At 41.2% G+C, this 27,350-nt stretch overlaps 1 pseudogene; it reads left to right on the top strand.

Moving 5' to 3' along the window:
• The first annotated feature begins 805 nt into the window (after positions 1-805).
• Positions 806-27,350, top strand: part of LOC149202531 (mitochondrial outer membrane protein porin of 36 kDa-like) — a 71,563-nt pseudogene continuing 45,018 nt past the window's right edge.

The raw sequence follows: 27,350 nt of genomic DNA, 5'->3' as shown, positions 1-27,350 counted from the left end.
AGTGATATTTTCTCTGAGTCTGTAAGTCCGAGTCGTGGTTGGTGGTAGTAAGAGTAGGCTCTGTAGCTGTGTGCGCAGAGGCCTGGTAAAGTCTGCAATTGTGTGCATGAACCCCTGCAGCTGCGTGTGCAGGGTGGAATTGGATTGTACTAGAACAGAAGGTTAACGAAAGATAAGTTGATTCTGGAATATTGTGCATATTATTTATTTGTTTATGTTTCGGTTACATCTTTGCATCTCTTTATAGCTTATGCTTGTGCGCACTAATTATAAAGGTTAATTGAGTAATTAAGAATATGCAGCACATAAAATTAAGTCATATCTATAATAATAACATACTAAGGGTAAGGGATCTAGACAACGCCTCTTCGCGCTCGATACAAGGGCTACGCGAAGGTCGAATAGCTGCGCGGAACACTACAAGTGCACCAGATCAGTTCGCAAACTTCCCAGACCTCATCAAGACATCCCTAGGGTGTGGAAACCTGGTTCCAGCATCCTCCCATACTACCTTGGGTGAGACTTCAGTCCACGCTCCATGGACTGTTGCCAATAGGGCCGGTAGTGTAGGATCTATTTGGCTAAAACACTTTTGAACCTGGCTTTAGATACTAGCCTTCGGGAGCCTGAGGAGGAGGTTGAACATGATGCTGAGAACCCACAGGATGGTGAGGAGCACATCGATATACCAGGTGTGGCACAGGAGTCACCTTTAATAGAGACCTCTTTGATAGCTCTAGTTGACACCTTGGTGGAGAAGATAGAGCCTACACACATAGAGCCATCTGTTGAGGAGGAGCCACCCATGGACGAGATTGCAACAATTGTTAAGGTATTTGGAGCTATGGCAGAGTTTACAGGTGATAGAGGCCCACGACAGTTCCACTAGTTTTAGGCCGAACTTCTAGCATTAATAAGGAAGGTCACATTAGTGCGTGAGGCTATTTTGCATTAGAACGAGGAGCTGGTGGGCATGAGAGTAGTTTATGTCGAGTCCATGGCCAAATTGACTCACATTGGGGAGCGGTTGAATTCCCTACTGGTGCAGCTAGGGTGCACATTGGAGCATGAGAGCTTCCCTCTTTGAGCATACATAGACAGGGCTAGAAATAGTGTTAGGTTACCTTGGCCCGTTGGATAGAGAGAGACAGAGTTACCTAGTCGGATTTTATATATTGGCCAGGATAGCAAAATGAAATGACCTACATGCTGGGTTGTTCTATGTGCAAGAGTTCATGCATTCGATCCCTCTCTTAGGGTTGGGTGGCAAGAGATTTTGAGTTGGTATTCAGAGGAGTGGGATATGGAGATGGTAGTGGACCCAAGTGGAGCTCAACAGGAGTTTCCAGGCATCCACCTATAATTTCCTAGATATACCTATTGACTATGACCTAGAGGGCATAGTTGACCTAGAAGTTGTGAAAATTCCTAATCCTCAAGGAACCCCTACTGCAACAAATCTAAATCTACTTCACCTACTTGATTTTAATATACATTCATGAAGTTATTCTTTGGAAACTGAAACAAATTACTTCTATAGCCTACACTACTTTAATATTTGATTACATGAAACAAAAAAACTAAACAAAGAACAAGATACATAGGACACCATTATTTTTGGACAAAATAGTCCCTAGAAAAACCCAATGTGGGAAAACCTGTGCAACAACTCTGTGGGTTTATTATTATGCAGGAGAAAATTCTAAATACAAATCTAGGATGTTTAAATAACAATCCTTACAGAGAAAATATTGGACAAAAGACTGGTGAAATGATCTCACCCTATCACTAGAGAATCAATGACTGATCCTTAGCTCTAGGAGACTCTGTGTCACCTTGTGATGGCCTTTGCATCAAACTGTGTCACCCTGGGTAGCTTCTGCATCACCCCTACTAGGTATTATGCTGCCTCTCTACTCTGGATCTTCTGTTGGCTGAGAAATCGACTTTCTAGCCTCCAGTCTCACACCCTGGCTTTCGGAAAATGAAATTTGAATTCCCTCTGCAGCAACTCGACTTCCCCTCACTGACTGCGATGCCTCTCCATCAGCACTACGTAGGCCAACATCATCCCTCCTCTGGACGTCATTCCTTCCTCTCTCTATGTTGTATTCTATGGAAATTCCTTCTCCCCGATTCTCACTGCCCCTCTGCTACAATATCTCCCCAAACAATCTTCCTCCTGAGAACTTCTCACCTCAGAAAATCAATTTCCTCAATCTCTCTATGTATTTCTAAACGAACCCCAAGCCTCCTTCTTATACTTTTCCTGTTGAGACTTCAACGACTTAGATTAAGTCTCTAATCAATGGCTAAGATTAAAACATGACTTGATCTGCCTCTAGATCATCCTCACCCATATTTTGATTAATACCAGTGTTCCACAGGGACTTGCCCCCACCCCTAGGGGTCTAGTTTCCTAGATCCCCAGTGCTCCAAGGACTTGGGGACGAGAAGGGGTCATTTCCCCACGCTCCCGAAAAACAAGGTACGCAGGGGGATGTGCTAGGGGGACGTTTCCATGTGCTGAGGGGTCGTTTCCGAAAAGGGGGTCGTGAGGGGTCGTGGGGGGTCGTGGGGGCGGGGTCGAGGGGGGATGTGGGGGGTCAAGGGGGGATGAGGGGGGATGTGGGGGATCAAGGGCGGATGAGGGGGGACATGGGGGGTCGAGGGGCCCGATTTGTTTAAATAAACTTTTGTTTATAATTAAAATTTAACATTATTTTTAATACTTTAGGATTTCAATTCGTTTTCTTATAAATTGAATTCATTATTCGCAAGATGATCCTAGTTCCTCTACAACAGAGAGGAATTGGTCCACATATAGCTTCATCCACTCTATCAAGAGGAACAAACTTACCTCTAAAAGAGAAGAAAAGTTAATTGTTGTGCACAGTGCCCTACGTCTTGAGCATAGGAAGACACCTGAGTATTTGAAGGGACCAACAACACAATGGGATGTTGATCCAGAGGATGATGCACATGTAGATATGGAGGAGAGACTTGATGAGAGACAGATGGGGTTGGTTGGTGTACCACTTAGCATGTTTGAGAATGCTAGTGATTCAAATTTAGCTGGTGATATGGTTGATCCTTATTTATTCATGCAGTAACTTGATGCAGAGACTAGCATGGCATTACCTTGAGGCTTGAGCAAAATTATGCTCATTTATCTTTCGATATGTTGATGTTCTTATGTTATTCTGACTCTATAAAATTTTGACTCTTGATGTATCATACTTGACTTTTATAATTTTATGGCAATATTCATTGTTCAGTATTCAATGTTCATAGTGGGAAGTGGAACACCAATATGGTTTAAACTTTAATCATAATGTATGATGTATTATTATAAATTAGAATTTTAAATTTATATGATATTAGATAATGATATTCCTATCAATGATCATGCTTTGTATCTTTTCAATTCAAACCCAATTGTCATAGTGGATTCAATTTATAAATTATATTTTATATTTATAAGCTTTTAAGACCTTGACATTCCCCCCACATTTCCTAAAAATTGGCGGGGAGCTTTTGCATAGGCCGCTCTCACGTATCCTCGCTCCCTCGCCCCCTCATCCTGAAACCTTGGTGGAACATTGATTAATACCCATTAATATTTTAATTTTCCTAAGTTTAGACTTAGGAACCCCATTAAAAATATTAATTATTTCAATGAAATAAAATCCAGGTGGCATTTCACCAAACGGTTTCTGGGTTCTTTAGAACTCATGTTCCTTAGCCTCTCCACCAATTTTCATGGCTAGAGCATAACCGATGCTACCAAAAACTAACACTCCCTCTTAGCGAAGAAAGTGCTCCAACAACAATGTCCAACTACATGTTGCTCTATATTTGAGGCATCTCCTTTCTAGATTGTTGCTGCTGCTACTCTACTGCTGCCCATGACACTGCCGCTGCCACTGTTGCATCTGTACTACAACTCCCTCTCAAATGATGCATCTTCTATGTTGCTAGCACTACATTCGTACTGCAACTCAGTTGCTAAGAGAAGCAACTGAAAAACATCCAAAATTAACTAAACTTAACTGTGTTCAGCATAAAGCCATGAATGTTGGAATCTGACTGCCTTAGTTTCTGACCCTTTGAATCTTCTACGCTGCTACTGACTTCTGCATTGCTGCCAACCTTACTCTGCACTGATTAGTCTCTGGTCTCCGGCTACTGCATCTGTCTTTCCAAACAATCCATTGCATCATCTAACACTAATTCCATCTTGCTACTACTGAATCTCGGGCTCCCGTAGCAAAGAATTGATCCAAAAGGTGGACTCCTCAAGGATCCTGCCCACATGTAGTCCTCCCGACTACAGGTCAATATCGCCCCATTTCCCTCCTGAAGATGCGTGGCCACTCATGGCAAACTCATCTTCGTCAATCTTTGTTGGAGTAGTGTTAGGATCATGTTTCTCATACTTATCCTTTTGTTTTAAAGGACACTGGGATGCAAAGTGGCCTATCTCGCCACATCTGAAACATTCCACCTTCGAAATATCCTTCTTCCACTTTTGCTTCTGCTGTCCCTTTAATGCTAGAGTTGTGTTCTCCTCCTCCTCCTTGGTCTTCGTGTCACTCTCACTGTTTCCGTTGAGTTTGACCTCAACTAGGTCATTCCTTAATTCCTCTTGTTGAAGAGTCGCCCACATCTCCTCCCATGAAGGTAGTCTTTATGTGCCTAATATACTTTGGACGAAGACTTTCCATTCATCTGAGACTCCATTTAGGGTTGTCCTTAGCATTGCAGTAGACTGAGAAATAGACCCCACTATAGCAAGTTGGTCTCTAGTGTCTTGAAGACATTGAATATAGGAGAATTCATTGAAGATAGAAGTTAACTCCTTCTCCCTTCTTACATCAATGTCCGCTACAACTTTTATTCTAGGTACATCTTCCGATGTTCGGAAGAACCTTCATACAGTGAAAACAAAGCTTCCCATATCTCTCTGGCTATATCTTTTCCCTATAAGTGTAAGACCACATGATCTCGAATTCCATCGAGTATGAACCTCTTTGTCTTCCCCTGCTCAGCCTTGTACATCTTCTTTTTATCATTGTCAATGGGAATAGCCACAACACTCTTGATGTAGGCTTTGAGATTGTAATCCTCCAGAATATCTAAGATTATGGTCTTCCATATGACATTGTTGGAAGCTCTTTCCAACCTGTCCTGATCTCTGAGCCCATGCAATGCCATATCACCCAACTGTCGAACCAACTCCTCTAGTCACTGCTCAACACTGTTGCTTGACAAGTGATAAATTTGAACTTTTGGCGAGAAAAGATCTCTGAGGAGAAAATTCCCCTTTTATGTGTCTTCGCTCTTTTTCTGATGGATTTCTGGCCCCACAGAAACTGCACCCTTCAAGCACTACATTGAGGCTCTATGCCACTCCCTCCGCCTCTACAAACTCACGAACTGGAAATCGTACCTCTATGTCAACTCTCTCAGAGATTTCCTCGAAATCTTTGCATCCCGGCAAGGACTGCGCAATCCCTTCAAGGGGATTCGAATTACTGTCAAGTGTAGCTTTTGGCCTCTCTGCTCAGCACTGGAACTGTTCTTCCTGTTTCAAAATCAATGCTCTGATACATTGTGAAAATTCCTAATTCTCAAGGAACCCCTACTACAACAAATTTGGATCTACTTCACCTACTTGATTTTAATATACATTCATGAAGTTATTCTTTGAATACTGAAGAAAATTACTTCTACATCCTACACTACTTTAATATTTGATTACATGAAACAAAAAAACTGAGCAAAGAACAAGATACATAGGACACCGATATTTTTGGAAAAAATATTTCTCGGAAAAACCCAAGGCGGGAAAACTGATGCAACAGCTATGAGGGTTTATTATTATGCAAGAGAAAATTTTGAATACAAATCTAGGATGCTCAACTAGCAATCCTTACAAAGAAAATACTGGATAGAAGACTGGTGAAATGATCTCACCCTATCACTGGAGAATCAGTGACTGATCCTCAGCTCTGGAGGCTCTGCATCACCTTCTGATGGCCTCTGCATCAAACAACATCACCTTGGGCAACTTTTACGTCACCCCTCCCGGGTATTACGCTGCCTCTCTACTCTGGATCTTCTACTAGCTAAGAAATCGACTTTGTTACCTCTAGTCTCACACCCTAGCTTCCAGCAACTGAAATTCAAATTCCCTCTGAAGAAACTCGACTTCCCCTCACTGATTGCACTGCCTCTCGGTCAGCACTACGTAGGCCAACGTCAGCCCTCCTCTGGACGTCTTTCTATCCTCTCTCTATCTTGTATTCTCCGGAAATTCCTTCTCCTGAATTCTCACTACCCCTCTGCTGCAAGATCTCCTGAATCAATTTTCCTCAGAACTCACTTCAGAAAATCGATTTCCTCAATCTCTTTGTGTGTATTTCTAAATGAACCCGAAGCCTCTTTCTTATACTTTTCTAGTTGAGACTTCAACAACCGAGATTACTCTAATCAAGGGCTCAGATTAAAACATGACTTGATCCGCCTTCTAAATCATTCTCACCCATATTTTGATTAAAACCCATTAATATTTTAATTTTCCTAAGTTTAGACTTAGGAACCCCATTAAAAATATTAATTATTTTAATGAAATACAATCCGAGTGGCATTTCACCAAAAGGTTTCTGGGTTCTTTAGAACTCATGTTCTGTAGCGTCTCCACCAAATTTCATGGCTAAAGCACAACCAATGCTACCAAAAACTAACAGTCCCTCTCAGTGAAGAAAGTACTCCAGCAACAATGTCCAACTGCATGCTGCTTTGTATCTGAAGCATATCCTTTCTGCATTGTTGCTGCCAACAACACTGTGTTGCTGCTGCTACTGTACCGCTACCCATGACACTGCCAATGTCACTGTTGCATCTGTACTACAACTCCCTCTAAAATTTTTCATCTGCTATGCTGCTAGCACTGCATTCATACTACAACTCAGTTGCTGAGAGAAGCAATTGAAAAACATCCAAAATTAACTGAAATTTACTGTGTTCAGCATAAAACCATGAATGTTGGAATATGACTGCTCTAGTTTCTAACTCTCTGAATCTTCTGTGTTGCTGCTGACTTCTGCACTGTGCCAACTGCACTGGTGTCAACCTTGCTCTGCGCTGATCAATCTCTGGTATCCGGCTACTGCATATGTCTTTCCAAAAAATCCACTGCATCATCTGACACTATGTCAATCTTGCTACTACTAAATCTCGGGCTCCTGTAGCAAGGAATTGATCCAATAGGTGGACTCCTCAAGAATCCTGCCCACATGTAGTCCTCCTGACTACATTTCAATATCGCCCCATTTCCCTCCTCGATATGAGTGGGCACTCATGGAAAACTTATTTTTGTTAATATTTCCTGGAGCAGCCTTAGGATCATGTTTCTCATCCTTATCCTTTTGTTTCAAAGGACACTGGGATGCAAAGTGGCCCATCTCGCCACATCTGAAACATTTCACCTTTGAAATGTCCTTCTTACGTTTCTACTTTTTTTGTCCCTTTGATGCTAGAGTTGCATTCTCCTCCTCCTCCTCCTCGGTCTTCATGCCACTCCCACTGCTACCATTGAGGTTGACCTTAACTGGGTCCTTCCTTAATTCCTATTGTTGAAGAGCCACCCACATCTCCTCCCATGAAGGTAGTCTTTCCCTGCCCAATATACTTTGGACAAAGACATGCCATTCATTCGAGACTCCATTTAGGGTTGTCCTTACCATCGCGGTAGACTGAGGAGTAGACCCCAATGCAGCAAGCTGGTCTCTGGCGTCCCGAAGACATTGAAGATATGAGTTAACTCGTTGAAGATAGGAGTTAACTCCTTCTCTCTTCTTGCATCAATGTTCGCTACAACTTTTGTTCTAGGTACATCTTCCGCTATTCGGAAGAACCTTCATATAGTGAAGACAAAGTGTCCCACATCTCTCTGGCCGTATCTTTGCCCTACAAGAGTGAGACCACATGATCTTGAACTCCATTGAGTATGAACCTCTTTGCCTTCCCCTGCTCGGCCTTGTACTTCTTCTTTTGATCATTATCAATAGTAATAGCCACAACACTCTTGATGTAGGCTTCGAGGTTGTACTCCTCTAGAACAGCTAAGATTATGGTCTTCCATATGACATAGTTGGAAGCTCCTTCAAACCTGTCCTAATATTTGAGCCCATGCGATTCCATCTCACCCAACTGTTGAATTGACTCCTCTAGTCACTGCGCAGCACTGCTGCACGACAAGTGAGAGATTCAAACTTTTAGTGAGAAAAGTTCTTTGAGGAGAAAATTCCCCTTCTATGTGTCTTCACTCTTTTTCCGAGGGATTTATGTCTCAGTAGAAACTGTGCCCTTCAAGCACTGTGTTGAGGCTCTGCGTCACTCCCTCTGCCTTTGCAAACTCACAAACTGGAAATCGTATTTCTCTGTCGACTCTCTCAGAGAGAGATTTCCTCGGAATCCCTGCTTCTTAGTAAGCATTGCACAATCCCTTCAAGGGGATTCAAATTGCTGCCAAGTGCAGTTTTTGGTCTCTCTTCTCAGCATTGGATCTTCTCTTCCTATTTCAAAACCAATGATCTCATACATTGTGGAAATTCCTAATCCTCAACGAACCCCTACTGCAGCAAATTTTGATCTACTTCACCTACTTGATTTTAATATAGATTCATGAAGTTATTCTTTGAATACTGAAGCAAATTACTTTTGTTGCCTACACTACTTTAATATTTGATTACATGAAACAGAAAACTGAGCAAAGGACAAGATACATAGGACACCGTTATTTTTGGACAAAATAGTCCCCGGAAAAACCCAATGCGGAAAAACTGGTGCAATAGCTCTGAGGGTTTATTATTATGCTGGAGAAAATTTTGAATACAAATCTAGGATGATCAACTAGCAATCCTTACAGACAAAATACTGGACAAAAGATTGGTGAAATGATCTCACCCTGTCACTGGAGAATCAATGATTGATCCTCAGCTCTGGGAGGCTCTGTGTCACCTTCTAATGGCCTCTGTGTTAAGCTACGTCACCCTCGTTAGCTTCTATGTCACCCCTCCTAGTTATTACTCTATCTCTCTGCTCTGGATCTTCTGTCGGCTGAGAAATCGACTTTCTTGCCTCCAATCTCACACCCTGGCTTCTGGCAATTGAAATTCGAATTCCCTCTACAGAAACTCGACTTCCCCTCACTGACTGCACTACCTCTATGTCAGCACTGCATAGGCTAGTGTCAGCCCTCCTTTGGACGTCTTTCTGTCCTCTCTTTGTCTTGTATTCTCCAAAAATTCCTTCGCCTGAATTCTCACTGCCGCTCTGCTGCAAGATCTCCCCAATCAGTTTTCCTCCTAAGAACTTCTCACCTCAAAAAATCGATTTCCTCAATCTCTCTGTGTGTATTTCTAAATGAACCCCAAGCCTCCTTCTTATACTTTTCCTATTGTGACCTCAACGACCGAGATTAATACTCTAATCAACGACTAAGATTAAAACATGACTTGATTTACCTTCTAGATCATTCTTACCCATATTTTTATTAATACCCATTAATATTTTAAGTTTCCTAAGTTTAGACTTAGGAAAACCATTAAAAATACTAATTGTTTTAATAAAATACAGTTTGGGTTGAATTTCACCAAACAGTTTCTGGGTTCTTTAGAACTCATGTGTCTTAGCCTCTCTGCCAATTTTCATGGCTAGAACGCATCTAATGCTACCAAAAACTAATAGCAGTCGAGCGTGCACCTTCGCTAGGAGAGTTTTTGTCAGCACCAGTGGTCAACCAGTTTATGGACAGGCTTCTTAGGTTAACCTGGTACGATGTTTGTACATAGGATCATGGGGTGATCAACACACTCTAGTAGGAGTTTGTCGGAGGAGGTGGCATTGGAAAGCCACCAAATGGTGCCTTATATAGAGTTGGGGATTCTTCACTTTTGTTTGGGATACAGACGATGCAGAGGAGTAACGCAGGGGTAGCATCACTGCTGACACATAGGGAGATTCAATTCTCAAATCACTCAAGGAGAATTTGGAGTGAAGATCCATTCACCGAAGGGTATGATGATGCAATGATGGAGGTGATGATACCAGTCGGGTGTGGGTCGACGCATAGGGATGCAACTTTAGGCCATCTCATTCAGGGATGGGTAGCAACATCTAGCATGGAGCATTGGTTTGCAGATGGGCATGGAGACGCATGGGGGAGTGCCTCACATCGCATTGAGTACATGAGGGGAGTGATCGGTGCAGTGACACAGGATGGTACAGGATGGCATAGCCATAGTCAAGGATATCTAGTGGTGTATAGGGACAGGTTGCGGCATACAGTGGCATGCCGAAGAATGCGGTGTTTCTTGGTGGTGTGCAGTGACGCATGGTGCAACTGAGCGAGCTCTTCAAGCGTTCCTCCAAGGAGACATATGGACAAGGGCATTAGGTGTGCCATTGGATCCATCTCACCTAAGATCGACGAGTACATTGTTGAGCATCTAGGGACACCATGCTTGGCGGAGACAAGGCTTCGAGGGAGTTATCAGCAGACCTGAGGCGGAGAGAGTGTCGTTTGTAGGATCAGTCTTGGGCATTCTGACAAAATTTTTATCATACAGTTTGGGACATACCCACCCATCATCCTCCAGTGTTGCTTATAGTCATAGAGTGTTTGGTTGTTTCCCCTTGAGACCCTCCATTCAGGCAGTAGGGTATGGGAGGCTCACCCTAGATAGTTGGTGTTGATTTGGGTAGCATCAGATGTGCTCTAGCTCCAAAATTTTGTGGAGGGGATAGAATATATGAGATCTTTAGAACCCAAAAATCGTTTGTAGAAATTCCACCCAGATCAGGAGTTATTAAAATAATTAATATTTTTATTGGATTCCTAAGTCTAAACTTAGGAAAATAACATATTAATGGATATTAATAAGAATATGGCTGAGAAAATTCTAAGTGACAAGGATCAAGTTTGTTTTAATCTTAGTTGTTGATTAGGGACTTAATCTTGGCCATTGATTCATCAACAGGAAAAGTATAAGAGGAGGCTTGAGGGTCAATTCGAGATACATTGGTGAGATCAGAGAGTTCGATTTTTTTGGGGTGAGGATTGCTGAGAAAATCAAGCTAGTGATCTGAGTTGCAGTGAGAGGGGTATTCAGAAGAGGGACTTCAGTCCAAGGCCGAGAATACATAGTAGAGAGGCAAAGCAACACTAGGAGAGACAGTGCAACTCCAGAGAAGGTGATGCAGAAGCCAGAGGGGCTGACGCAGTCATTTAGAGGTAACACTAGGGTTTCTGTGAGGCAGAGAGAGCAACAGTTCAACATATTGATTTCTTAGCAAGGAAGGCTCACTAGGAGGGTGATGCATCTCCTAGAGGAGGTGACGTAGTTCCAGCGCAAAGCTTGGAGCAACCATCGCTGCCCAACACTAGGAACAACATTATCATCTTTAGAGTTTGATCATCCAGTTGTTGGATTTGCCAAAATATATGTCTCCAGATAGAGGTACTTCTGCGAGGTTTATTCTCTGTTGGGTGAGCCAGATTTGGCACCCTAGTTGTATTTAGAAATCTGCTTAATAATACAAACCCTCTATATGTTTCACTGGTTTTCCCAAACTGGGTTTTTCCACGGATGATTGTCCAAAAATAATGGTGTCCCTTATGTGATTGTCTCATTTTATTTCAGTTCATAATCTGTATGTTTGTGTAGTTTGCAATAGTGTTTTCATCGAATTATTGACCAGAGAATCCACAATATGAACATTTTTATTCCAACGTTTCAAATCCCAAATGGGATCCATCTTCAGGGTATAAATGATCCCATTTGGGATTTGAAACGTTGGAATAAAAATGTTCATATTGTGGATTCTCCGGTCAATAATTCGAAAGATACAAACCACAAAAGTGTTTTCATCGATGTTTAAATAGTTTAATAACTTGATGAATGTAAAGAACAAGCAGGATATGATAAACCAATGATTGCAGTATGATTTCTGATGTGTAGATTCAGAAATTCTCACATGGTATCAGAGGATTGTAGATCATAAGAGACTGTAGACATCGGCAAAGAGATCCAAAGAATTTTCTGCAGAGAAGTGGTTGTCCCGAGTGACAACACTGTTTCATGGGCAGAGGAGTAGCTACAAGAGTGCCGCAGAGCCAGAGGAGTGACACAGAGGCTCACATAGTGCCTACGTCAACATTTCGAGCCTGCAGAGGGTGACTTAGAGCTAGAGAGGAGCCCAACGTCAACTCTCTAAGCTAGTGCAGAGCCTAAAAGGTTCAAATTATCCAGTTGCCAGGGTTAGAGGAGTAGAGCAGATTTAATTTGAGGAGCTGGTTGGACATTGTTTCTGAGAAAATTGAGCTAATGATCTGAGTTGCAGTGAGAGGGATAGTTCGGCAGAGGAACTTTAGTCCAAGGCCAAGAATACATAGCAGAGAGGAAAAGCAGCACCAAGAGAGACAATGCAGCTCCAAAGAGGGTGACATAGAAACCAGAGGGGTTGACACAATCATTTAGAGGTAGCACTGGGGTTTCTATGAGGCAGAGAGAGAAGTAATTCAGCATATCGATTTCTAAGCAAGGAAGGCTCACTCGGAGGGTGACGCAACTCTTAGAGGAGGCGAAACAGTTCCAGTGCAGAGCTTGGAGCATCCATCATTGCCCAGCACTAGAAACAACATTGTCATCTGTGGGGTTTGATCATCCAGTTGTTGGATTTGCCAAAATATCTTTCTTCAAATAGAGGTACTTTTTCTAGGTTTATTCTCTATTGGGTGAGTTGTATTTGGCACCCTAGTTGTATTAAAAAAAATTCTTGATAATACAAACCCTTTATATGCTGCACCAGTTTTCCCGAATTAGGTTTTTTCGGGGATGATTGTCCAAAAATAATAGTGTCAGTTGTGTGATTGTCTCATTTTATTTTAGTTCATTATCTGTATGTATGTGTAGTATGCATAGTATGCAATAGTGTTTTCATCATTGTTTAAATAATTAAATAACTTGTTGAATGTAAAGAACAAGCACGAGATGATAAACCAGTGATTGCAGTAGGATTTCTGATGTGTAGATTCAGAAATTCTCACATGGTATCAGAGGATTGCAAATCATAAGAGACTATAGACACAGGTAGAGAGATCTAGAGAATTTGTTGCAGAGAAGTAGCTGTCCCGAGTGACAACATTATTTCAGAGGCAAAGGAGTAGCTGCAGGAGTGATGCAGAGGCTCACGTAGTGCCTCCATCATAATTTTGAGCCTGCAGAGGGTAACGCAGAGCCAGAGAGGAGCCCACGCAGTGACTGCATCACCTCTCTAGGCCAGCACAGAGCCTGAAAGTTCGAATCATTCAGTTTCTAGGGTTGGAGGAGCAGAGCAGATTCAATTTGAGGAGCTGGTGGGATGTTGTTTCTATTGGTGTAGAACAATGTCTGTGGAGATAGAGCCAAGGTAGAGGGAGTCATTGCCTTGACAAATTTCTAGACAAAGAAATCTAGATTTTGGGTTGCAGTGACAAAGGGGGATTGGAAAGAAGTGATTCAACATTTGGCTGGAGGATTTCCATGAAGGAAATCAGAACTCAAAAGGAGTCTAGAGGAGCTTGTTCCTTAGAGGGTTTTGTGTGCAAAATAAATCCAGATCCAAGTATTGCTAGATTGACAACAAGAGAGGGAGAAGAGAACCAGTCCTATTTTTTTTTTAGCAGAGATGGCAGTGAATGGGTTGAGGGCTCAGGACAGATTGGATGGAGCATTCCATTTTTTCATCTAGAAAGTTAGGATCCTAGCAATCCTAGAAAACAAATTGCATCAACGACTATGACTTGAAAGTAGTTGTTGTTCCGGTTGATGTTGATCCATTAAATAAGTATGAGGAGGCCTAGGCGAAGGCCAAGTGCATGATCTGAGACAGGGTAAAATATCATGTAGCACCACATATTGCCGAGAAGGAAACAACAAGGGAAATGTGGGAGTTGTTGACCACCTTGTACCAGGCCTCTTCCGTCCAATGGAAGATGCTATTAGAAGATCACCTGAGAGAGTACGAGATGCAGAAGGGAGAGGAGATTGATCCCTTCCTTCTCAGGTTGCAAGGGATTCGTGACCAGTTGATTTCCATGGGGTCTACACCAGATCCTGAGTTCATGGTCAGGACTACCCTATATGCAGTTATTGAGGACTGGGAGACTTTTGTCCAAAGCATCTTGGGCAGAGTGACTCTACCCAGTTGGGAGGAGATTTGGGCAGCACTTCAACAAGAAGAGCTCGGGAGGATCACCAAAACAGGGAGTAGCGGCAAGGGAGCCTAGGTCAAGAAGGAGAAGGAGGATTCAGCTCTCGCATCATCGAGACAACAAGGGCAGTAGAAGCGAAAGAAGAAGGATATTTCCAAGGTCAGATGCTTCAAGTGTGGGGAACTTAGACATTATGCCACTCAGTTCCCTCAGAAGAAGGGCGAGGAGGAAGCTTTTGAATAGAAGGCTACTCCAGTGAAAGATGACAGGGAAGGCAGGGATGACGATTATGCCATGAGTGTTCATGCGCCTACGGAGAAGAGGTGGGGCGACATGGAGTTGTAGTCGAGAGGACTACATGATGGGCAAGATCCCTGAGGTACCCAAACTCTTTGATCACATATGGCTATGGGAGCCCTTAAGAACAATAGAAAAATGATGGGTGTCAGTTGGAGCAAGGTGTGATGGAGCGACAGTGGTAGAGCTAGAGTGCCAAATTCTGAGGCAATGTAATGGATGTTGTAGCAGTGCGAGAGGCACATAGCAGTGCAGTAGCAGTAGAGGGTTAACACAGATTAACAGTAGAGGTAGCTTCAACATCAAGAGGCATCCATACTGACCAACGTGTCAGTTTTTGGGTAAAGTTTCAGTTGCTTACTTCTCAGCAACTGAGTTGCAGTGCAATAGTTAGTAGTGGCATTGCTATGGGTAGCATGATGCAACATATTGAGAGGGAGTTGTAGTACAAATGTAACAGTGGCAGTGGCAGAGTCATGGGCAGCAGTATAGGAAGCAACAGTGCAGTGGATGAAGGGCAGCGGGCCAAGCATCAGCAGCACAGAGGACTGATGTCATGGATCAGTGTGATACTTCTGTTGTGAAGTATTGCTAGAGCATAATCCTCGCTAAGAGGGAGTGTTGATTTTGGGTAGCATCGGATGTGCTATAGCTCCAAAATTTTGTGGAGGGGCTAGAATACATGAGATCTATAGAACCCAAAAATCATTTGGAGAAATTCCACCCGAATGAGGAGTTATTAAAATAATTAATATTTTAATGGGTTCCTAAGTCTAAACTTAGGAAAATAAAAATATTAATGGGTATTAATAAGAATATGGGTGAGAAACTTCTAAGTGGCGAGGATCAAGTCTGTTTTAATTTTAGCCATTGATTAGGGACTTCATCTCGGCCGTTGATTCATCAACATGAAAAGTATAAGAGGAGGCGTGAGGGTCACTTAGAGATACACTGGTGAGATCAGAGAGTTCAATTTTTCTGGGGTGAGGTTTGATGAGAAAATCGTGCTAATGATCTGAATTGCAGTGAGAGGGCAAGTTCGGAAGAAAGACTTTAGTCCAAGGCTGAGAATACATGACAGAGAGGTAAAGTAGTGCCAAGAGAGACAACGCAACTCCAGAGAGGGTGACGCAAAAGCCAGAGGGGTTGACGCAGTTATTTAGAGGCAACGCTGGGGTTTCTATGAGGCAAATAGAGCAACAGTTCAGCATATTGATTTCTGAGCAAGGAAGGCTCACTGGGAGGGTGATGCAGCTCCTAGAGGAGGTGACGCAGTTCTAGCGCAGAGCTTGGAGCAGCCATCGTTGCCCAGCACTGGGAACAACATTGTCATCTGTGGGGTTTGATCATCCAGTTGCTGGATTTGCCAAAATATTTGTCTCTGGATAGAGGTACTTCTGCCAGGTTTATTCTCTATCGGTGAGTCAGATTTGGAACCCTAGTTGTATTTAGAAATTTGCTTAATAATACAAACCCTCTATATGCTGCACCAGATTTCCCGAATTGGGTTTTTCCAGAGACGATTGTCCAAAAATAACATTGTCCCTTGTGTGATTGTCTCATTTTATTTTAGTTCATGATCTGTATGTATGTGTAGTCTACAATAGTGTTTTCATCGTTGTTTAAATAATTAAATAGCTTGTAAAATGTAAAGAACAAGTAGGAGATGATAAACCAGTGATTGCAGTAGGATTTCTGATGTGTAGATTCAAAAATTCTCACAGTTGGATGAGACACCACGTACCATGAGCCAGGAGGAGGCTCTCCAATTGAGACCCTTGGTAGGTGCACGAGTTGTCAAATAAAGGCTTAGGGATGACATGGTTGATAGCCGAGGTAGCATATATTCTGCCCCTGACCTCACACTTGAGGGACGGTGGATGGTAGATTTCATCTATAGGAGGGTACCCAGTCTCTGAGCAGTGTCGACGTGTATCATCAAGAGTAGGGATAGTGGATTCCATTGCGTGGTTTGGCAAGAGCAGGGTAGGTTCACAGGCATGAGACCTATTCCTTATACTTTGGGTCCACCCAAGGAATACATACAAGGATCGAAGATGAGGGCCAAATGGGTTCTAGCTGGTAATCACGTTATGTAGTGACATCCTGTGAGTTGTGGGAGTTATGAGATTCCCATATGTTTGGGGAATCCGGTTAGTGAGAAGATCACTCCACTTTGTGACGAGCAGGTTCATGGCAGAGGATGATCCAGTTCACTTTGGGTTTGACACATGGGGGATCACTAATACCTCCACTGCATGGTGAGGTAGACTTGTCTTGTTATGGCTCAGAGTTGACATTTGTAGTGGAGGGGTAGATATTGGCATCATGGAGATGCTTGGGCAGGATGAGCTTGACTCTGACATATTTTTCGCCACTAGGCTTCAAGAGGGGAGGATATTGTTTGCGCACGATGGGGATTATGTCATAATCAGAGTAGCGTACCGTCAACATAGTGGAAGCACTTCGGGACTAGCAGTGAACTGGGGCATCACAACCCTTCACAACTCAATAACCTTTAGGGATGTGCTAGCTACTACATGGGGGGATCACACGGATCTTCCAGTGGGCTTTAGTGAGTCACTGATGGAGTAGGGGACTTTTGGTACTTGCATTGGGCAGGATAATGAGTGGAGTGAGGGGAGCTTCATGTTGGACAGGATGGCCAGGGATCTTGGTATTAAAGGATTCTTTCATATCAGGACAGTGCAGAGGTCAAGCATGATCCAGTGGCACATCTGGGACCCTAACACATTTTGTAGTGAGAGTGGGGAGCAACAGTTAGATAGGATGCATGCTTAGACATTACTTGAGGACAAGTGATTTTTAGTGCATTCGAGGAGCTTTCCGGATGAGGATGTTACTTGGGAGGGTGAGCGCATATTTGAGCATCCAACAGTAAAGTTTCTTGGGGACAAACAACATTTGGGAGGGGAGGACTGTAATGTCCCTTCCTAAATTATTTTGGAACATGATTAATTTCTACATTTTGGGGCCGATTTTAGAGGTGATGGGCCCATTAAGTTATTTTGATGTGATTAATTTGTACGTGGGGGCCATCCACACTAGGAGAATACACATTCTCTAGTTCGATTTGCATGGAGGGGAAATCAATGGTTAAGTGAGGGACTCATGATGGAGGGAAAATAAGCTCCACGAAATATATATAAGGAAGGCAAATCTCCTCATTTCAGCATCATATATTTTGACATATTGAACTCAATCTTAGTTGCACGAGCTGCTTAGCCAGGTTACTATGTTGTTTAGCACACGAGTGTTTCCGAGCGGAGGTCTCAACCCTTACTTCGGTGGACTTTGAGTGCCATCCCTAGAAGGGATTTCTTCTTCATCTCAGTTCGTAGCAGCAACAAGGAGATGAGCTACAACAACTGTAAGTTGAGTACCAGCGGCAGGGGGAGTAACAACAACGTAGGGATTGCACAGTCACAGTGTGAGGCACTTCAGAAAGTTGGGGAGATAGGGGCATCCTCCATCATTTTCAGGAGTATAGATGGTAGCTACAGACAAGAGGGCCATCCTACACGCAACTCTAATTTCGTCACATGTAGGAGTGCGTTATCTCCTCCATGAATGCGCAATCATTGGAGTGAGACTCTTTGGAGTAGCACCATCCAGAGGAGTTTGGAGCTGAGAGGTTGGGGGATCATTTGGAGGGCCATTTGAGGAGTATTTTTGGAGTTGGGAGAGAATAGATTTACAAAATCAATCACAACAACAAAATTTGAAATTGGAGGAGGGTCAAGATATGAAGGGTCAATTTTTGAAGTTTGGAAACAATGGAAACCCTTTCTGTGTTTTTTTGGGTTTTGGGCAAGGATCACACTCCTAATTTTATATAATTTTCTGGGCATATCAAGGGGTCAAACAGGGGTCCCAACTCAGCTAGCAGCTAGAGGAGCTAAGGGGAATTTGGGCCAAAATTTCGAGGTCAACATTTGGCCAATTGCTTCGTGGGTTATTCTGGGTATTTGGTGGAGAGGACGGGCTTAATTTTCTGTAATTTTTTGAGCACCGGAGGTGGTGTTTCCAGCAGAATCTTTGTAGCAGATAACACAGTTTCACAAGGATAGCATATGGCATCATTGCAGCAGTTATTTGTGCCATATGGACTTGACATATTACCACCTGGGCTTGATCACGCTTGCCATTGAGGCAAGCCTAGGTGCACCACTTCCATATTATTGTACTTTTCTCCCAGATTATAATAAAATGGCTCATCTGTTGGTTATTCCTGGACTTTTTATGTGTGTGCACTGAATGTTTCAATTTTATGGTGTTGTTTTTATTGTTTTCTTTGCATAACACAATTTTTCCTAGTTTGGAACATTACATTTTTCATGGTAGTGCTTTAAAGCTTGTATGCTTTCTTCTTCTAAGCTTATATTCCATCACAAGAAGTATAATTTGGCACATGGAACCTCATATTTCACCATTTTTTAGCAATTATGTTCATTTTTCATATCTCTATAATTATTTTTATTTTTATTCAATTCATTGAAATTATCTACTGCAGAGTAATGGTTGTTGGTTGTGTTGTGATTGAATGGATGTTATTCATTGTTTGGTAGATCATTGTATGTTTAATGCTTTTTCTTTTTATATTTCTGTTACACTTAGCTATTTTGGCCGCCAATATATGAACATTATTGAGGATTTGTGATCTTATATTACTGGAGCATTAGCCATAGTAAGCTAAAATTAAAATCAGAGTTAAAAATAAAGCCTGCTTTTTTGAAATTATGCCAAATTTTAATGAGTTTTATGAAGTGAAGAATTGTGTTGCATGATGATTTGATAAAATTTGTTGGATTGAAATGATTAATGCTTCATTTATAAAACCTACAATATAGAATTAGGGCCTTTATTTTCAACCTAAAGAGTGCTCCTCCCCAGAGAATTAGGGACTTCCTTTTGAGTTTAATGTTTAGTATTTTTTATTCTGCATGGTTTCCACTCTTTTGTTTTTCCTTCGATTCTGATTTCTTTTCCCTAATTTAAATTTATTGTTTTTTGTATTTACAGAATCATGGAAATGGGTATGATTAAGCCCATGAAGGCTGGACTTGAGGACCCAAGGAAGAATTGTACTGAATCAAGATTACTTTGTCTTCTAAAAATGTAAAGAATCTTGAAAAAGGTATGCACTTTTACTATAAACATTTTACTATGTCGGCAAGATAGATATAAGTTGCTTGTAGAACTTGTAAGGCATTCACACATTGATTATTTTTGTGATTTTTGAGGCACATATAAGCCTAACCCAATCTGATCTTGTGCATGGTGTGAAAGACAAACATTTGAAGGTCAAGGGACCTGTCAGAATGCCAACAAAGGTCCTTAATCATACAATTTAAAAGTATCCTTGTGGAGAAGGTATTGTCTTTTTATATATTTTGTTTGAAACTATTAGTTATGATATCTTTGTTCTAAGAGCTAGCTCCTATAGAGTAGTTTGTTAGATTTAATCTTAGATGATAGTGAATGTGCTTGGACATAACCCCAAGGGTGTAATGTGAAGGGGATGAAGTATTTCAAGCTCTCAAAACTCTATGGTTGTATTCTTTTAGAAAAAGAATATATATTTATTTTTGAATCTTGATTCCCCATACGAGTGAAGGTGCTTGGGCTTTAAGTAGATTAGATACTGCATAACGAATGCAATGAGGTGCTTATGTGATGTTTGTTATTTGTTGAAATTCATTTTTTGAAACACAATGAAAACTGAAAGAAACATACATTTGTTCTCTCCTTGAAATTTAGAACCTAACTAGCACTAGTCTAGTATGCATAATCTAAATTCTTGGCATGAGGTATCTGATGAAGCCAATGGCTAGGTTATATGTTGCTAGTGTATGTTATGCTAAATTATTACTTTTGTTTTTGGTTAGAAACTGGGAACTTCACCACAACATCATACTAGTATGTAAAATCTGAATTACTTGCTGTGAGAAAACCAACATCTAGGATATCAGCTAGGCTTGAGTAGCAAGGGTGACCTTAAACTTGAATGACCTTTTGGATTAGGTCTAGATCTTTTTAGGGAATTCTTCAAATAGAGCCTTTATATCTTTGATCATGCCTTCTTTACTTTGCCATGTGAAATGGAGATGTCCCTGCAAATTTGAAAATGCGGTAGCCACTACATGTTTCCTTGAAATTGTTTTCACATATAGATTGGCAACTGTTAACTGTTAATTGACATCTTCACTGTAGCAAGGAAATATTCTGCTAATGGAAAATTTTCATTGACATCTGTTGTCAAGGTCCAAGATTCCTCTCTCTCACATTGCTTGAACAAAATATAGTCAAATGTTTTCCTTAATCCAGATTCCAGAATCTATTATTGCATTGTCATGGATATTAAAAGATGGTGTTAAGGGACTTGATGTGAGACTTGAAAGTAAATTGTGGGAAAATGTTACTCTCTAGATTCTAGACATTGGTATAGCCATCTCCATGCAAGCCTGCCAATTCCACCCATTTTTTCCATGAGGATCAACATTGACATCATTACATTTTCTTCTCTTGTATAGTTATAACAACCACTGACACCAAACTATCAATCACTTTTTCAGACCTCTCTTATTGGGTAGGTAGACAATAACATGGAGAAACTAGCTAGATATGGATAGTCCATCACAACAAGGTTACTATATGCTGATCTTAGCCAAACTTTGTATTTTGTCTATGTTGTTCATATCGCTTCTCAAGTGAAACTTCTTGCTAATATTTTACAACCCTTCATCTCTTTCACCATAAGTATCCATTTCCTTCCATGGTTCCTATATCATTTTGAAAAAATTCTCCTTTTCCTGCTTGAAATCATTGGAAATAAGATCATGGAATATATCAGATGGTACAATGCCTTCAAACTGCAATGGTGATGCAGCTAGTGCACCTGTGGATATTTCAATCTCATCCAAGCAGCTAACATTCCATGTAAGAACCATCAAACAATGAAACTAGACAAGCCTTAGCAGATAGGTTCCTTTTTATGTCTAACATTGAAGTTGCAAAATAAGCCAGTGCTTGCTCATCTGTACATCTAAGTACATCTTCTGCTGCTCGGAAGTACCTTGGTATAGCGTGGAGAGAGTCTCCCACATTTCTTTGGCAGTATCTTTGCTAGCTATATGTGAGACGATATGATCCCAGACACCATCTAGGATCAAATTCTTTGCCCATGCCATCTCTTTCTTGTACTCTTTCAGCTGATTTGCATACGTGGGAACTGCAACAATATATGTTTTTGGGCCAAATTCATCTAGTAGGAAGGACATCCTTGCCTTCTAGATGATGTAGTTGGAAGCTCCATCTAACCTATCTTGATCACGAATCGTAGTAGTGGCCATCTCAACGAATTGTCAAAAACTTCCTCTTTCTTTCTGCTCAACTGTTGATCTGCTATTCACACTCCTTTCTGGAGTGAGAAGATCTGCTCACAGTGACTGCTAATTTGCAAATAAAAATTGAATTTCTTGAGACTAGGAGTTCCCTAAGGAAATATTTCCTTCTGTGTGTGCTCTTCTTCCTTCCGCTAAATGTTGGCTCTTCTCTAGCAAATTGCTACAAAAACACTATGTCCAGCTAGAGATTTGCCCAATGAAAGATCTGAATTTCTCCCTCTGCCTCTAGAATCAATCGATCTGGTAGGATCGAATTTTTCTACCCCTCACTCAGAAAAATCGATCCTCCACAATTAACTTGGCCTCTTGGAAGAATGACTGTGTTGCCCTTGGGAATTTCGGCCAGCTACCCACACTGAGCAATGAAATTCCTTCTCTTTTCATCTCTGAGCTCTTTGGATGATCAACTGTGCTCTGATACCATGTGAAAATTCCAAACTGGAATCCTACTGCAACAGCTGGAAATTATTCTCCTAACTGTTAATTTTATTTAACATTTTTTTTGTTGTTGTTTGCTACGGCGAATAATGAATAAATCACACTGCAATCTACACAAATAAAATTGCAGAAGAATAAATGTTGGAAGAAATGCTAGCAAACACACATAAAAATAACATAATTATTTTTGGACAAAAGCCCTTGGAAAAACCCAACTTGGGAAAACCGATGCAGCAAATGAGGGTTTTAATATTATTCAGCAGTGAAAAATTCGAGTACAATCTGGATGCTTGTAACTGGAAATCAAAGCGATAAAATATGGGCAAAATTGATCCGAATTGGATCCATGAAGATTATTAAAGAGACATGGCTATATCAAAACCAGATAGACTTTGAATTATGAGCACAGAGCATTCAAGAAGACCTTCTGGACAATGGCCATTTGCAGTCAGTGAGGAACGACCAGGACCTCGGTCAAAGCGCACTGATTGAGGCCCATGGAGACCGCGCAGGAGGCAAAACTTGCACTTGGGAAGTCCGGATTGGGAAACAGAGGGTATTTCTGATGCACGATTAGCGTTGGGAAAAACCCCTCGAGAAGGAAAAGCCCCGAAGCACTCGGTCACATGGAAGCTGGGAAAACCGTGGGGAAAGCACTAAGGAAAAAGGTGGGTCCTGCGCTCCAAAACCGGCAGTATATCAGGGGCATCCTCGGGTGCTAAGCGGATTTGGAGAAAAACGAGAAATTCCATTCAGTTCCCGATGCGTGGCAGCGGATGAGAGAGAAAACTGCCGCTCATCACCTGCTAACAGTTGAGCAAGTCAACCACGCGAAATGAGCGAATGTCGTAGGATCTTGGGGCTCCAGATCTAACGGTGGAGATTATGCCCAATGAAGAAACCAAATTTGACAGGGGAATTAAGCTGCAGCATAAAGAAGTTTGACGTTCGATTTGACCACTGAGTTGGCGGATGACTCATTCCACAATGTAAATGAAAAACTTAACCGTTGAGGAAGAGCTGGCACAGTTCATAAGAGGACAAGTGGCCACTCCTTGTGAGCCATTGATGAAGACACAGAGGCAGGGAAATCCAAGCGAATAGCAGCAGGCGAACTGAAGGGGTGGAAGAGGAAGCGAGCAGCCATGAGAGAGATTTGCTTTAAGCCATGAACAGACAGGGAACAGAACACGGAAGGAAGAAAACAGAGACAGAAGAGACAATAAAGCAAGAAGCAGAAAGACAGAGAGCCGAGCTGACCTGCAGCATAAGGCAACATCGAGCAGATAGAAACCTTGAGAGGTTCAAGCAATCCCTAAGAGGATCTGTCAGGAATTGAGCACCACATTGGGCTCCTCCCATTAAAGACCAGAGAGGTTGAGACTTGGATAGGAAAAGAGTCTGTGTACTCTAGTGGCCTGGGGAATCCAAGAACCACCCTGCCAAGCATCATTTCTGTTTTAGGATAGTCAAATTGAGCTCCTCATTGTAAATCTCCACTTTAAAGACACAATAGACACAATAAAAGAAGGCCACCATTGAAAGTTGGACCGGAGATGTAGCCCTAGAGAATAGGGTGAACTACTTATTAATTGTTGTGTTCTTGCATTTGCTTACTGTGTTTTCCTTACTGTTTTCCATTATCCAGTGTTTGTGTATTTTGCAATCTGATTGATCCGTTGCCTAAAATAACATAGACACACACCAACACATGAGTCTGTAATACCTTCATTCAATAAATATTTAACTGAGATAACTCAAGGGTGATTTTCAGATCAAGTGGTATCAAAGCTCTAGGCGGTTAAGGTTAGACAAGCTTGTGTTGGTTTAGCTATTGAATGCTAACTAGATCAAAGCTCAAGTTAGGAGGAGAGTTGGTTGAAACTAATCCTGAAATTGGGAGAGTCTATCCTTGGAAGACAATGTCAGAAGAAGGTTCTGTAGGACCAGACCCTCAATTCATAGATAGTTTCCTAGCCATAAAGTCCATGGTAGAGGAAATGTATAGGGACTTTAGAAAACATAAGGAGGAAGATTCATCAGGCTTCAAGCAAGACAAAGGAGAAGATGAGTCTCACTTCCATGACCACTCAAAAGGAAAAGGGAAAGAGGAAAGCTTTCTCACACCTCCTAATAGCCCTGAACACAAAAAGAAAGCATCTTTGATCAAACTAGATGTTAAATTTGATTTACCTATATATGATGGAGAGTTGAATGCAAAAAAGTTGGACAATTGGATTAGACAAATTGATGTTTATTGTAGAGTGCAGAGTATTGATTCAGACAAGAGCAAGATTCAGCTGGCAAGCCTACGCCTTGGAGGCACTGCCTTGGTTTGGTGGGAAGGTAGGACCCAAGCTGACATGAAGAGACATGGTAAGACTATCTCTGTCTGGAGTGAATTTGTTTCTGCAATCAAAAAGCAGTTCTATCCATTGGCCTACATGCAGCAAGCCATGATGAGTTGGCAAACTCTTCGATAGTTGAAAGGGAAAAGTGTGCAAGGGTATACTCAAGAATTTAGAAAGAGAGCATTGATTCTAGGAATTTCATTAGACTCACTTGAGACTCCGTTGAAGTAGGTGGTCTACACAACTACATGAGGCACACTATCCTCATGTTTAATCCCACTAGTATAGATGAGGTATCTATACAAGCTACTCATCTAGAAGCTAGAGGAAAGAATGGAAGTCCAGAAGTTGGGGGAGCATCCCAACCCACTGTAAGCAAGAATAAGGAGAAAAGAAAGTAGAAATGGAAAGCAAGGAAGGCTAACACTACACAGAAAAGCAAGGCTTCATGCACTCACTGTAAAAAGGATGGGCATGATGATGAGCACTATTGGATTCTGCATCCAGAGTTGAGACCTAAGAAGTTTTAGGGAAAGAAGAAAAAGACTGTTGTAGCTATTCAGAAGGATTTGGGGTCGGACTCAGGAGATGAGACAAATATTGCAGCCACAGGTATAAAAGTTAAGAATTCGGAAGCATCTACTAGTTATTCTGCACAATCTATTATTGATGAAGAAAATGAGAGAAAAAGACATGAGCTTTTCCATATTCGAGTTATTTCCAAACATCAAAAGATTGATACTTTGTTTGATAGTGGCTCACAAGTAAATTTAATTTTTGAAGCAATTGAAAAGAAGTTGGGATTAGTAACTACACCTCACAAGAAACCATACCGATTAGGATGGTTGAATGACAAAGAACAACTACAAGTGACTAGACAGTACAAACTCAAGTTTTCTTTTGGGTCATAATTTGTAGATGAGGTTGAGTTAGACATAATTCTTTTGGATATATGCGGAATTTTTTTAGGAAGTCCTTACTTGTATGACAGAAAAGCTATTTTCTATAGAGCTGAGAACAAGTATCTACTTGTTAAAGATGGAATCAAATACATTGTAAGAGCTCATAAGCTCAATAATAAGTATACTCTCATAAACTCAAGGCAGATGAAACGAATGATAAATTCATGGAAGCAATTCTTACTGATGGTTGTAAAGGAGAAGAAACCTAACAAAACCAATGCATTTGAGGCCTGTAATGCTGAACAGCAAGCTGATTTAGAAAAGGTTGTTTCAGAGTATGATATCTTGTTTCAAGAACCTAAATGTCTGCCACCTAAAAAGGAAATAGTACATGATATTATTTTGTAGCAAGATGCTCCATTGCCTAACATTGGAATGTATAGGTTGTCTACTTTAGAGAATGTTGAAATCAAGAAGCAGGTGCAAGAGTTGCTTGAGAAAGGGTTCATCAGACCTAGCACATCACCTTGTGGGTCACCAATCGTTTTGGTGAGAAAGAAAGATGGCTCGTGGAGAATGTGCATTGATCACCAAGCACTGAATAGGATAACAATAAAAAATCGTTATCCCCTTCCTCGCATAGATGATCTTTTAGATCAATTGAAGGAAGTTGTTTATTTTTCCAAGCCAGACTTGCATAGTGGATACCATTAGGTCAGAGTTGCAAAGCAAGATGCATGGAAGACTGCTTTCAAAACAAAGCAGGGATTGTATGAGTGGCTGGTTATGCCTTTCCACTTAACTAATGCTCCTGCTACTTTCATGAGATTAATGAATGATGTACTCAGACCTTTTCTTGATGATTTTGTTATTGTGTATCTGGATGACATTCTGATATTTAGAAAAACATGGGAAGAACACTTAAAGCATGTTAAGCAGATACTATATGTTTTGAAAAGAGAAAAACTTTATGCTAAACTCTCAAAATGTGAATTTGGCAAAACATCTCTGAATTATTTGGATCATATAGTAGGGGGTGGTGAATTGAAGATAGATCCCTCTAAAGTGGTAGTCATTGTGAACTGGCTTAAACCAAAATCTGCTACAGAAGTTAGAAGCTTCTTAGGAGTAGCACAATATTGGAGGAAGTTCATTTCTAACTTTTCCTTAATTGTAACTCCCTTACATGCTTTAACAGGATTGAACAAGGTGTTTCAATGGGGAGGCAAACAACATAAATCCTTTGACACCTTGAAAGGAAAGATTAGTACAACACCTGTACTAGCATTGCCTGATCTTCAAAGACCATTTGAGATCCAAACAGATGCTAGTGACTATGCCATGGGAGCAATGTTGACACAACACAGTAAACCCATATGTTATCATTCTGAGACATTTAATTCTGCAGTAGTTAACTATCCTACATATGATAAAGAATTGTATGCATTAGTGCAGAGTGTGAAAAAGTGGAAACATTACTTAATGGGCAAAGAGACAGTAATACATATTGATCATCAACCATTTCAATATCTACACTCCCAAACTAAGTTGCACCAATCAAGACACTATAGATGGATGGGTTTTCTACAACAATTTCATTTAGTTATCAGATATAAAAAGGGCATACATAATAAAGTTGCAGACATGCTATCTAGACCCATTATAAGTGCAT

The sequence above is a fragment of the Pinus tabuliformis genome, chromosome 2_1, assembly GCF_031772625.1.
Source record: "Pinus tabuliformis cultivar Carrire ecotype Pingquan chromosome 2_1, CPIR1, whole genome shotgun sequence".
Taxonomy (NCBI): Eukaryota; Viridiplantae; Streptophyta; class Pinopsida; order Pinales; family Pinaceae; genus Pinus; species Pinus tabuliformis.
The sequence above is the reverse complement of the archived record's forward strand: the minus strand, read 5'-3'. Positions and strand labels throughout refer to the sequence as shown.